This window comes from Siphateles boraxobius, unplaced genomic scaffold, assembly GCF_051911475.1.
Source record: "Siphateles boraxobius isolate OS27281-9 unplaced genomic scaffold, OSU_SipBor_1 7, whole genome shotgun sequence".
NCBI lineage: Eukaryota > Metazoa > Chordata > Actinopteri > Cypriniformes > Leuciscidae > Siphateles > Siphateles boraxobius.
The window spans coordinates 13,751,842-13,765,733 of record NW_027509197.1 but is presented as its reverse complement, the minus strand read 5'-3'; the positions used below and the strand labels follow the sequence as shown (position 1 = coordinate 13,765,733).

Genomic DNA, 13,892 nt, shown 5'->3' with positions numbered 1-13,892 from the left:
TGCAAGGCTTTACAGGGTCGCACACCGCCAGACTTGCCCTCTTGGGACCCAGAGCCAGAGGAATTTGCTCTTTCTTTGAAGTTTTGGCTGGAGTTTGCTGCTGTGGAGGCCCAGTGTGAATGGCGGCCAGGGAACGCCATCGGTGACGAGCACCAGCGCGGCCCGCCCCGAGATACCAATCTTCCAACCGAGACTGAACGGGACATGGTGGAGTTCAACTCGAGCCCGGAAGCCTCGGCAGCCCGTTTCAGCATAGCTGACATTTCTGGATCTGTCTCGGGCAACGTTACACTCGCAGAGGGAGATAACACAACAGAGTTGTCATGTCCAGAGGCCAGCTCACCCTCCAATGCTGCTATCGATATCTTATCCTCTGGGGGAACCCCAATTGAAACAGTTGATCGGTCCATTACAGAGGGACCAGCACGCTCAACGGGAATTCCACCGGCTGCGGTGTGATGGAGGAGTGAGGAGCCCACAGGGAATGGTTACTGGGCGAGACATCCATCACTGTCCTCCGATCACGCATCCCACACGGCACCCGGGGGTGGGGCATGGTAATGGGGACTCGCTCACTCGACGAAGGTGAGTCTCGATCTCAACACCGCGACAGTCATATTCACGCAATGGGAACATGAACCATCCATAAAAAGCTGCCTCAGTGTGCTGAACATATAAATATAAATATTTATTTACACATAAATACTGGCTCAAACCCGTGATGCAACAATTGTGACCGTCAGAGAGGAAAAGGGAACGACCGCATCCAGTAACGCACAGATGGAATGACATCTTGAAAAAGATGCAAATGCGCCTGTGTTGTTCTTTCAGGAAATAGGACCCATCACCAGTACCGGAGCACACAGTGGAATGACCATGGCAACAATGAACAGTGAACTGAAACAGTGGAGCACTCACTTTTCCGCCCTCTAACTAGCCGTCAACACATACAAAACTTTAGAAATTTGTTGCTGTTAAAACAGCAGTTGAGAGCTCAAAGCTCGCGATCACCGATGCACTATCGCTGTAGAAACCACCAGCACTGGGAGAGTCTTCCATAAGAACACCGACACACTCGCTCGTTGTAAATAACAGCACTCTTCAGAGACATCAAACGATCGGCTCCGAAGCGAAAGCAAAGCGGATTGGCTCCACTTAAGTATTTATACCCGCGCCAAGGGGGCGGAGTGTGTAATGTAAATCACGCAAGCCAATTACATTGGCTCGTTCAATAGTACTTGAAGACGATTGGCTCCCTAGCATGATCCCCATTCAGTCGATGTCGACTACGTCCAACGTTATCGACTGAAAGGGAACTGTAGTCTGATTACAAGTATTTAAAAATGTAATATTAAACAAGTACAATAAAATTTAACAAGTACATATTTTTTGGAATTTGATTACGTAATCCAGATTACATGTAATCAGTTACTACCCAGAACTGCTTACATTACACATTAAAATGTGGTCACTCAATGCTTCCAGTTCCACTAATCATAAGTGTCCATTAAACTCACGTTCACTGATATTTTCAGGAAACTGAAAAAAACTTAGATGTGTTGCTTGATAAAGTAATTTTTTTATTTGAATCTGACAATTTTCAAAGAAATAGCCTATTACATTTGGCAAATACTTAAAAACTTCAGCAAAAATACTAAGAGGATTAATGTCTAACTTTAAAAATGAATGAGGGAGAGGGAAGTGAAAAAGACCCAAGATATGCGGCAGTTATAGACTGTGCAGACAAGACAGGTTATTTGCACTTAATGTAAATAGACACTCTGTTAATTCTATGTCCCAAATACTTTGATGTTTACTCGTCATGTTTTTATTGTTCTATTGGCTAGTTAGCTTGCTACATTGGTCAGTTCACTTCCTCAGCTATTTAATCACTTTCAACACACTTTTCAACAAGTAAAAAAAGGAATCATTAGTGAAGTTAGGATTGCTTGGTTTATGGTTTTAGAGGCTATGACATCATAACATCATGTAGTTCATTTATGAGCTTTGTGTTAACAAAGATTACTTACGATTTGACTCCAAAAGTTTGGACATGAGACTTTTTTCACATCTTGGAGCCATGTCTAACCATCATCGATCTTAAAGCCTGCGCCACATCAAGTGATCAGGTTCAGGATGTATGCAGACTCAGTAGCTACTGTATCATAGATTCACACAGGTCTAAATAAAGCAATAAAAGCCTGGTTACAGATGCTCTCATCAATATGGGTGACCACAGCTAGGCTGCCGGCACATCTGCTGCTCTTGAGGTCACCCATCCCTCCACATTATGAGAGTGCATGATGATGAATGTACAGGCCTCTGAGAGAACGCTGTGGTCCCTATGTGGTCTTACTCACATTCAGCCAGGTTTAGACTCACTCCGCTCTGAGCCAATTAGCGAGCAGCACGTGTTCTGATGTGCATTTGAAGATATGGTTGAGGTAAATGCTAATTTAAAAGTTAAAATGACACAACTAATGACTTGTCGAGCGATCTTTCAGTGCTATTAACCTGTGAAGATCATACAGATTAATATCTGAATACAAAAGGTTCATGTATTTTAAATGGTACAGGAACAGTGTGTGATCCTTTGTCTAAATGATATATGTCCGAATATAAACTTTATAATGGCAGTTATAATTTCTTCTTATATACTTTTTATGTAAATCTAATATCCTAACGTATTATGCTGAACCTTAAGACAGGCCAGTGTTATCCGATACGATGTGTTTTGGCCTGATGTGGCAAAAACAACCCAATTCAACACAGTTAGTAAGTTGCAACAGAATAAAGACTTGATGTTTACTTATTGATGTGTGCACTTTATGTGTGCTTTCACACTAGAGTTTGTGGTGCAGATCCAATCCACCTGACGTCAGAGTTTGGTTCATTTGGTTGGTGTGAAAGCTGTTTTCCAAACTCGGGTGCACACACCAGTGAACCACACCCGTCAGCTTGAAAAGGTGGTATAGGGTTCGGTTCATGTGAATTCTAGTACATTAGGGATGTGTCCAAAGCCAAATACCTCATTGGGAAATGCCCAAATAATGAGTTCAAAATGAATAACATTTTCAATAATAGAATAATAATAATAAATATTTGTTACATTACAAATATTTAGCAAGGACGCATTAAATTGATCAAATGTGACAGTAAAGACATTTCTATTTCAAATAAATGCTGTTCTTTTTAACTTCATATTAATAAAAAAAACTTGGAAAAATATGTATCTTGGTTTTCACAAAAACATTAAGTCGCACACATTGTTAATAATAAGAAATGTTACTTGTGCACCAAATCAACATTAGAATGATTTCTGAAGTATCATGTGACACTGGAGACTGAAGTAATGATGCTGAAAATGCAGCTTTGCATCACAGGAATAAATTACATATTAAAATATATTGAAATAGAGTTGTAAATTGTGGTAATATTTCAAAATATTACAGCTTTTACTGTATTTTTGATCAAAAAAATGCATCCTTGGTGAGAATTAGAGATTTTAAAAAAAATCTCATCAACCTCAAAATTATTTCTATGTTAATGTTTCAAACCTTTAGAGCGAGATATATGATAACATGTTACAGCGTTTGTCATATTTCTGATTCAATCTGAACCTTTTTTAATCTCTCTGTGCTTTATTAATATACGTAGATAAGTAGTGTAATAATACAATATACTACATTCTATAACATCTACAAAGTTTTATTTTTATTTTGAGAGACTTCTCAAAAATCAGGTATGTAAAATCTGTGTTCTGAACCCTGAACAGTTGGGTGGAAATTTTACTTTTCCATATCTTGAAACACCAAAAAATTAAAGCGATGTCATCATTTACTCACCCTCATGTCATTACAAAGCTGTATGCCTTTCATTTTTCTGTAGAACATAAAAGCAGATATTTTGAAAAATGTCTGAAAAGTGTCCATAATCAATGGGGTCCAATGTTGTTTTTAGAATCAAGGTTTTTGTTTTTGGGTGAACTATCCCTTTAATTGTATTTTACTGCAGTTCTGTGACGATAAGATTATGCTATTGATAAGGTTGCGTTGCATACTGTAGTTGGTAAAGATGTTCAAAATGATAAATTCCTGCATGGGTAACACTTTGTGCAATGTAAATCCCTTTCTTATAAAGGCACTGATCATCACAAATGCAAATATGTGGCACATTAAGGGACAAAAGTTTGTTGTTGAGTTTGTTTACAGCAGAATTATACAGGTCTGTCCACATAGAATATCTCCACCCTGAAGAAAAGTCATGGTCTGTTTAAACATCTCACTGCAGTTACAAAGACATAATCTTTATGAGCAAGCACAGGTCAGTAGACAGTGAGAGACAATCAGACCACACAATCTGAACAATCATTGTCTCACTAAACTTTAATGGGCCTTCATCTATCACATGCTTCCTCTAAAATTTCTGACCTGAAATAAAAGAGTACATTGAGAGAAATAAACTGAAAAGGCTGAAAATTACTAGTCTGAGACTTCCAGAAGTAAGATGTCAAACACTTGACTAAAGATGATCAATTGTTCGCAATAGCCTAAGCCTTTGATTATAACGCGAGCCGATTACCACAACCCTCATTAGATAAAACAGAGGTTGGGTTTAGAGAGAGACAATTTGCTTGTCTAAATGTCTGGCTAAAAGTGAATAAATAGTTTTCAAACTAGCGTGGCAGGGGAATATGAGTGGCTAAATGACTCATGTTGGTGGAGGTCATGATGAAAGAATCAGTATTCTGAGATGAAGTCATGCCTACAAAAACTTGAGCTCAGGTGAGACTCTGAACCACAGGACAGCAAAGAGTGATGTTACTATGATTACATCTATGATATTTAACTGAAATCTCTCCAAGCAAAATAGAAGTGAAACAGATGCTCTCTCTCTCTCTCTCTCTCTCTCTCTCTCTCTCTCTCTCTCTCTCTCTCTCTCTCTCTCTCTCTCTCTCTCTCTCTCTCTCTCTCTCTCTCTCTCTCTCTCTCTCTCTCTACCCTTGTTTCCACCTGAGATGTTTGAGGGAGGAAAATCACGTTGTTCTGGATCTTATTTCAAATTTGTCAGGTCATTAAAGATTGAAATAACAGGGTGGTTATTACTGTAGCTCCATGCTGGCAGCGGAAAAGCACCTTTGGTTTGAAAAGTTATTATTATTGTTGCAGTTTTTTTTAAATTGAAGACGAGTCAGAGTTTCTCAGAAAGTAACTATTTCTCAGCTAAACTAAACAAAGGCGTTTAACCAGATCAAAAGAGAATTATATATTCAATAAATTTAACAAACTCAATTAATTTGATGACATGCCCAAAGGAATATTCAAGGTTCAGTACAAATTAAGTCTATTTAACAGTGATTGTGGCATAATGTTGTTTACCTCCCCAAAATAGAAAACATTAATGTGTGTGAGTGGTTCATCTTAATCTTGATTTCAGGGGACATGGAAACCAGTCAAAGTAATTTTTTTAGTAATCAATATTATGCCACAAATGCTGTGAACAGTTCTACATTTTCATCTTTTTTTACAGCAGCATATCGGTCTTTTCGCTGTCTTATAGATTTGTCATATATTTGTAAATATTATCCTCTGTAATTGTGTGATTCCAGCTGCCATCCGCCTGCAGCTCAGCTTTCAATCACTGTCCAAACATAATTAGAGCTGAATGACTTCCCTCTTTTCAATTATCTGGAGTGGATTTTACGGTAACCGCCCGTGTGAATTATTTAGTCATTTCGCGGCCGACCTACAGGCGAACCGGAGGTCAGGAGGGGTCGTGTCACAGGCTCACGCTGCAGACCCATTTTCCCACTAAACCGCATCTTGTGTGGCTTCGCAATCTCGCCCTCTCGTGTGCACGGGTGGACGAGGGCCATTCTGCAACTGTTATCAGCTGGATGTTTAGCTGTGCCCACACTCACAGACAGCAGAAAGCTGTAATGATAGAATTGTATCCAGATGATAAGCTGAGGTCTTTTATAACTCGTCAGCCAGCGCCACGCTCCACGTGCGTTTCGGTACCAATTTATGGGTCCGGCTTGTGAACCTGCTGTTGTTGCTGCCGCTTTGGACCACATCACTTAGATCTGAATCACTAAAGCCAGCCTTTCATCTGAGCTCCTGGACGGCAGCTGGGGAGGAGGGAGAGAGCGAGGGAGGTGTGTCCTCTCCTCCTCACACTAATTACAACCATACAGCTCCTTTGTCATGTATGAAGTGGAGAAAGATCAAATGAAGGCAGCGCTTTGTGCTTGGAGCAGGACATTAAGGGCAGACCTGTTCGTATGGGGGAAAGTCTCAGATCAAGAAGGGACGGGAGACTCTGAGAAAAAATACAATGGAAGCGCTTCAGCTTTACGTCTGAGGTTTTCTTCTATTTAACTTATCGACGGTCCCGTTAACGTTAATTAAATTTTAATTTACAGTTCGGTTTCCTGTCTCATCGCTGGCAGCTCGCCACGCAGAAGGAGAGTTGAGAAGTTTCTGGAGTGTCTTTGTGTCTGACTACACAGAGCACACCTGTGTGTTATTGCCTCATAAAATACCTATTAACACTTAGCTGGACTGAGCTGGTAATATTTAACTTTAATTATTTGCTACAAATCTGCCACAACAGTTTTAAAAACACTGATATCATTCTTATAGAGTTCAAGAGAGGTTCATCATTCTTCTGCAGTTCATTTAAATGACACTCTTTTTCCAACACATACACACGCACACACACACGGACGCATTGTGTGTTCATGTTTTATGTGGACTTTCCATAGACATAATGATTTTTACTGTATTTTATCTGTATATTGTATCCCCTTACACTAAACCTACACATCACAGAAAACTTTCTTCATTTTTACATTTTCAAAAAACATAATTTTGTCTTATTTATAAGCGGTTTTGCTCATGGGGATCAAACAATGTTTTGACATTTTGTCCTCATAATGTAGGATTTACGTCCCTAGTTCATTGATATTATGTCGTATAGTAATATATTTGTATATAATTGATCAAATTAAACAGTGTAAGTTATTTTGACTGAGACTCTTATTTGTTTTATCTGCCATTATTTAAAGGTACACTATTGTAACTTTTGTCCCTATAGTGATTAAAAAAACAATACTGCATGCATTTTGCGGAAGCCTACTTTCTACATTTCAGTAAACTGACCACTACATTCCAAATTCATTAAGAAATTACAACAATTTATGCTGGAATAAAGGTCAATTTTATAATGGTTGGTTCAAATGGCATAATAAAAAAAGAACATTTCTTTCACTTGATAAACTGTTAAGCAATTAATAATAATAATAATAACACTAGCCTATTATATTAAATAAATCATTACATTATTTTTATAACTGAAATATTTGGACATTTCACACTTTTTTAAAGATTATTGTGAATAAACATCAGGGCAAGTGCAAATGCATGCAAGTAAGCTTAATAAACTAAGCTTTCAGGCTAATTTGGTATCTGTATGCTATTGTACATAAGCTAACTAATAAAAGCATTCAAAAAGCATTTATCATAAAATTATTTTGTAGGAATTGTAATCAGGCGCTAAAGCGAGTACCTAAGTAATTTGAGCCAATGGGATCACTTGGGGTCCTAAAAGAGACCCGATTTCGAGGAGAACCTGATTTGTCAACAAACTGGAGCAACTTTTCTCTATTTACAGATATGACGACACACACAGGCGATTGACGTATATGTATGCAATTTCCCATGAAAACCATCCCACCTGGTCTAAAATATAAACACTTATAATAGGCTTTAGTATTAAACACACTCTTAAGATGATGCTGTCTCCTTTCTTCCCCTTATGTATTCAGTTTTCGCCCTTTATTTAGCCTTGCTGAGACAAACATTTGGCTATACCTGTAGGCAAAAAGGTTGCTCCACTTTGCTGCTTATTCTGGCTCAGTACTCAGACTACCTATTATACTGATAAGAGGCCCACAGTCTATTGTAAGATTGCATAGTCCTAAAAGTATGGGATAATGTGCAGTCGCCTGGACATTATCGCAAAACAAACCCAGGTAGAGCGGAGCGCTCAGGACCCCAATTGTGGGGGTCTTTCATCACTCTCTCCGTGATACATTGCTTTAGATTCTTTAATTAATAGAAAGCTCAAAAGAACAGCATTTTTTAAAACATAGAAATACTTTGTAACAAACTTTGGGGTCTTAACTGTAACTTTTTATAAATTGAATGTATCATTGATGAATCAAAGTACTACATTCTTAAAAGAAACAGCAGTGTACACTGTAATGAATTGCTGTAAAAATTACAGCATTATTTTACAGCAGCTGGCTGTTTTCTAATAATACAGCATATTGCTGTAAACTGCAATGCATTCTGGGGTCGCGCGGCGGTTTGATTAAAAATACAGAATATTGCTGTAAATTTCAAATCTTTAGAGGCATTGTGATCTTCAACGGTCGTGTCGGCCGGTAACTTAACCAAAAATTGGTAACTTAACCCCGGATCACACATCCTCCGACTGCGGGGCGCGAGGGAGACTTGCGCGGGGCTTCAGCAGTGTGGACGCGGTAGTATTTCACACATTCCTCGGGATCTATGGGCTCCTATGTTAAGAATTACATGCTTTAATGACAAAAGTCGGTATTCACACGAGCTTCGTGTTGATCAGCACACTTCGTCGTGATTATTGTATGGTGTAAATCAAATCAAAATCAAGTCATCTGTTAAAAAGGGCGCCGAAATTAAAACGGCGTTGCTAAAACCTTGCGTCAGACTCACAGAGGATGTGTGTCATATAAAGTTAGCCTACATTTTGAATGGTGCTGTAATACCAGTTTTGTCGCATGTTTAATATGCCGGTGTAAAAATCCCTTACATTTCAGTACATATATTAGCAATAGCCTACTCTGTGTGTGTAATTAGCTTATTGTTTGTATAATGCCTTTGTTCATTTTATTTAAAAGAAAGAGTTCCTGCACTCTGAATACTAAAATATAGTTTAAATGTAAAAAGCTGAAAAATAAAAATGGTATAGTAAAAAATAACTTTTGCCACATGTGTATTTGTTTTAGGAGACAATTTGACAAGTGGACACTGGAAGGCCAAGTTGTGTGTGAGGAGAGCATTCAGCCCAGCTTCCTGTCTGGCCTTGCCATACTGTTCACTGCATATTACATATGCAATCAGGAGGAGGCACCTTGGAGTTCATTTAAAGGTAATGATTGAATTCTTAACTACTTCAGTACCTGCATTTTACACATGTATTCAATATCAGAACTTGCCTTTAGATATATTATCTGTTGAGTTTTGAGTCTTAATTACATATTGTCTGTTTCCTGGCCCTTTAGGTGCTTTGTATGCATCAATCCGGAGAGAGGAACAAAGAAGTCGAGAGGAAAATTGCCATCTAAAACGACAGGGCAAATGGTACAGAAGAAACAGGTTGCAGTGAACCCACATGTTGCCACTCTCCCCAGCAAAGTGATGGATTATCAGTGGAATTTCTGAAATGTAAGTAACACACACACACACACACACACACACAAAGATCTATTTTTTCTTTAATTGTAACCTTTTAATATTCTCTACCTGTCTCTAACTGTATCTGTCATCCCTCTAACTGTCTCTGACTATATCATTTCTAGCCACTCTTTGCATCCTGTGATGGAACAGCATCTGGAGCTGAATTATTCTCCATTTTTGATCAGAAGTTTGTTGGACTCACTTGGGGCCTTGTTGTTTAGACATGTTTGTCTGGTAATGAAGTGGTGAAAATTCATCCGTGTCTGTGTTTTTCAGAACCATTTTATTATGATCATGTTTGTCAACTTGTTTCAAATGTATGTCGTTTGCGTATTTCTTCTTTGTGTCAAGGGCCATGACGGCTAATTTGTTTCAAGTAATTAAAAAAATATTTAATTTCATGTCCATTTTTAAACAAAAATACAAGTTTTTAAATAAAAATTAAATCAAAATATACAAAATACAGTTTTATTACTTTTTTTCATGCATATTTTAAATTTATAAATAAAAAAATGTTGACCTGTTTTTCAAGATTAGGATGTTGAATAATTTGTTTTTTTGTGAAGTAATAGGGGAATTAAGTTGTGCATTATACAACACTTAATGTATTTAAAAACAATTTGCATTTGATGAATAATTAACATTTCAAATTCAGCTGCCAGTCATTAATATTCAGACATCAGGAAAATATATTGTATATACTGCATTTTACATATTTCCTCTAGATATAGCAAATACAGAGAATCATGTAACTTACTGTAAAAAATACAACAATTTAAAAAATACTGTAATCAGAGAATACAGTAAAATTCTGTATATTAAATTACAGACGCTACTGTAAAAAATACAGTAACTGGCTGGCAACCCTGCTGCCAGTATTTTACTGTAAAATTTACAGGTAATTTTTAACAGTGTATGTGGGAAGAAAGAGGTCACAGAGTGATACAAGAGACATTTCACTGCTTTGTATACAGTATAATGGTCACTATACAAAACTATTTGACTGCAGAATCCCACGACTGACCAATCAGAATCAAGCATTCTAATATCAAGCCACGCAATAATCAAAAGTATCATCAGATTGCTGAATGCCTGTCAGAGCTGCTGTTCTGAAGATGTGCGCTCTCTCGCAGCATAACACCTCTAAACATAGTGATTCAGGATCTGGCTTTATATCACCCGTGGCTTTATATCACCCGTGGAATTTGGCGACAAGATGGAGGTCTACTCTCCTACTGAGCTGGCTCTTCCTAACTCAGTGCTAGGCGGCATCTCAGTTTGTTGCGATTCTCGAGTAGACTGCATGTTAGTGCAGCTCTACGCACGAAACTTCATACGACAGCAGGTTGTAGTTCTGTTTGAGTCTGAATACTGCCTCTGGTCTTTAGCTGGGTGGGGCATCCAGCATTGAGATGTGTGTGTGTCAGGGGAATGTAGGCAGGCTGTACTGGGCCAGGACTGATGTGGTAACACAATGCTTCACACACACGGGCAGAGAGTGTGTGTGAATGACTCGGTGGGAACACGAGGGGCCGGTGCACACACTCATCAGTGTGAGATGCTCTGTGGTCTGTAGGCAATGATTCACTTCCCACTCAGCCTGTGTGCAGACGACCAAGCTTCCTTCACTAACCTCTTCATTTACAGAGTTATTATAGTAACAAGTGGGTCAGTGACAAACGAGAGTGTCCATGATAAAGAGACAAAAAAGGAAAAATCTTTTAAAAATCTAGCACTTTAATTTTTTTCAAGAGCACATGTTCTTGAAAGTTCCTAGAAATGTACTCTTTGTGTTGATGTTGGTTTGTTGGAAGTGTAAATGATAAAAAAAAGAGTAATTTGGTGTGACCATCAATTTTAAAACATGTAAAAATTAAACAAAATTCAATTTTAATTCAGAAATTTAAAACATGCTCATCATAGAAATGGTGTATTTAAGTTGCTGGATATATGAACTATATGTTTAATGTTATTTATTTATTTATTTATTATAAATTATTACATCCAGACTTAAACAAATGAGCATTGTGTCACAATGACCCGTGTTATTGATTTAATATAGAAATATCATTATTTCTTGCTATTTACGATCGGATGTAGCTCTATTAAATTGCCTTGAAACCTAACTTCTCTCCTAATAATTTAAGCCTTCTTTTGTTTCCTAAATCTCTTTAATTCATTCCATAGTTGTTTTGTTTCTTGTGCAGACCTTCTTAATTTCACTGGAGCATTATGTGCTGTTTTCTATTTCTTTCCCAGTGTATCATACACATTTCATTATAAAAAAAGGACCCTGTGCTTCTAATCTAATTAGATCAAATTTCAAATATGATAAAGACAAACTAAAAAATACTGTTTGTTGTTGATAAAGAAAGCTGAAAGGAAAAACAGAAATATGGATCAAATCCAATCATGTTTGTGTTTGCTTGAGGCTAATAGGGAGATGGCGAAAAAAGCATTTTGTTTGTCCCGCAAGGCAGAAAACATCAGAAATCCTATCAGCCTCTGTGGGTCTTTGGGCTTCCCATAGATGTGATGTTCCTAATTGCTGTTGGCAGGAGACTGACCATGTTAAAAATAACTGTATAAGTACTGTGGTATCATATATCTGTTACACAACACTGCTCTCAGTAAATTGTGGCTATGACACATGTCGAGAATCTGGCGTGGTTCTGGCAGCGGTGGCCCGCGAGCAGCTGGGTCGTTCCGCTACTGCTGCCGGAACCGTAACTTTCCAGCAGGCGACCCGGAGCATTTGAACTCGGAAGGCAGAGGGAAGTTCAGCTTTACCAGGGATCAAACGGCCTATAGGCTCCAGCCACCACAGCTGGCCACCAATCTGGGGGGAACACCCTCGCTGTGGCTTTCTCGACAAATATTAAAGACCGTTCCTTTCGTAGGGACAGGGCTGCTCTTTCTAGCCCTGCCAGTTTGTGGTTGTGTAAATAAAAACTGCCATGGACTCATTCATTTAAGCGTTTAATATCTGAGAATCTAGTGAAATCTCAAAATACACAAGAAAACATGCACATGTTTACCAGCTGCAGAAATACTTTCGCTGGCCACACTCTGCTTTGCTTTTCCATTTTTTCCCCTTCTTTTGACTCACAACAAAAATGTGTATTAACATATTTCATATGGTTCATATGGTGTGTAAAACGGATGTGCTAAAATTATGCCATGCTGACTAACGTATCTCATTACTAATATGCTCGAAAAAAAATAAAAAGATGGAACATGTTTGTGTAACCAATTCAGGTATTGATGTACCATCTCTGTTGTGAATCAGTCAGAATTATACTGCTGGCTCCCTTGATTTTGGCTACCAAATTGTATGTGAGTTACAGGATGCTAATACAGAAGGTTAAGTGAACTTTAAGTGACTTCATACAACATATCAACTTAATATTATGTTTGGCATTTTTCCTTGACAGTAAGCAAGCAATTATAGTCTAGTGTAAAAAGCTCTGAGGATTACTCTGCCTCTTTTCCAAGTCGCTGTACTGCGTGCTGCTTCCATCAGTAAACTATATAATTACTCTGAGCCTGTGCTTATACTTCAACCAGCTACAACAAAACTGTTTTTCACCTGTACAAGCCAGACAGTAGCTGGGGTTCCCGCTGTCCTACATATTCTGGCATCACCTCTTAAAGGTGCACTCACTATTTTTTCCTCATTAAAAAGAAAAAAAGAATTTGATAATGAAAATAACTTTCAAAATGAGGAACACTCACATGAGATGAAGAATCTAGTCATATCCGTAGTCTAGTAAAAGCTGTTTTACTTGACATGGAGCTTGTTGCCTCATGGGAGCAGCCATTTTGAAATTACATGACCTGCTGAATACTGCTCGCTTTATCTCAGTAATCCACCTGTTTTGAGACATTTTCACAAGGTGGAATAAATAAGGCATTGGCTGATTGGCAAAAGTAAATTTTCTACGTAACAAAAACTTGCTTTAACGTGAGATGCTGCATCCACACAAGTAGGCGTCAGTATTAAGCCTAAGACAACCACCATATTAGCCAACAACTTAATGAGATAGTTCACCTTTTATTCACCTTCATATCATTCAAAATCAATGCACATACATATGCACATCAAACATAGCAAATGGAAGCTCACACATGTGTATGTAACGTATTATAACCCATGAGGTTTGTTATCGCACATCTTTCAAAATTTGCACTTCGATTGACCATATTTGATGTGCTTTAGGTGCGCTGATGGATGTTTATTATATGTTTATCATATAAAGAATTCTTTCTTCAGAAGATGCTTGATGAAAAGAATTTTAAAAAAACTCAATAAATGAAAGTCTTTAAACTTATGGAACGTTATGAGGAGGAGAGATTGATGAGAAAATACTGATTAAAAAAGTGCATATT

At 38.0% G+C, this 13,892-nt stretch overlaps 1 long non-coding RNA gene across 1 annotated transcript in view; it reads right to left on the bottom strand.

The window, feature by feature from the left end:
* The window catches only part of LOC143723984 (uncharacterized), a 36,463-nt gene extending 23,164 nt beyond the window's left edge, over positions 1-13,299 (bottom strand). Inside the window, exon 1 of the long non-coding RNA XR_013197209.1 lies at positions 13,239-13,299. This is a non-coding gene — a long non-coding RNA (uncharacterized LOC143723984). The remainder of the gene's footprint in view (positions 1-13,238) is intronic.
* Between the last annotated feature and the right edge of the window lie 593 nt (positions 13,300-13,892).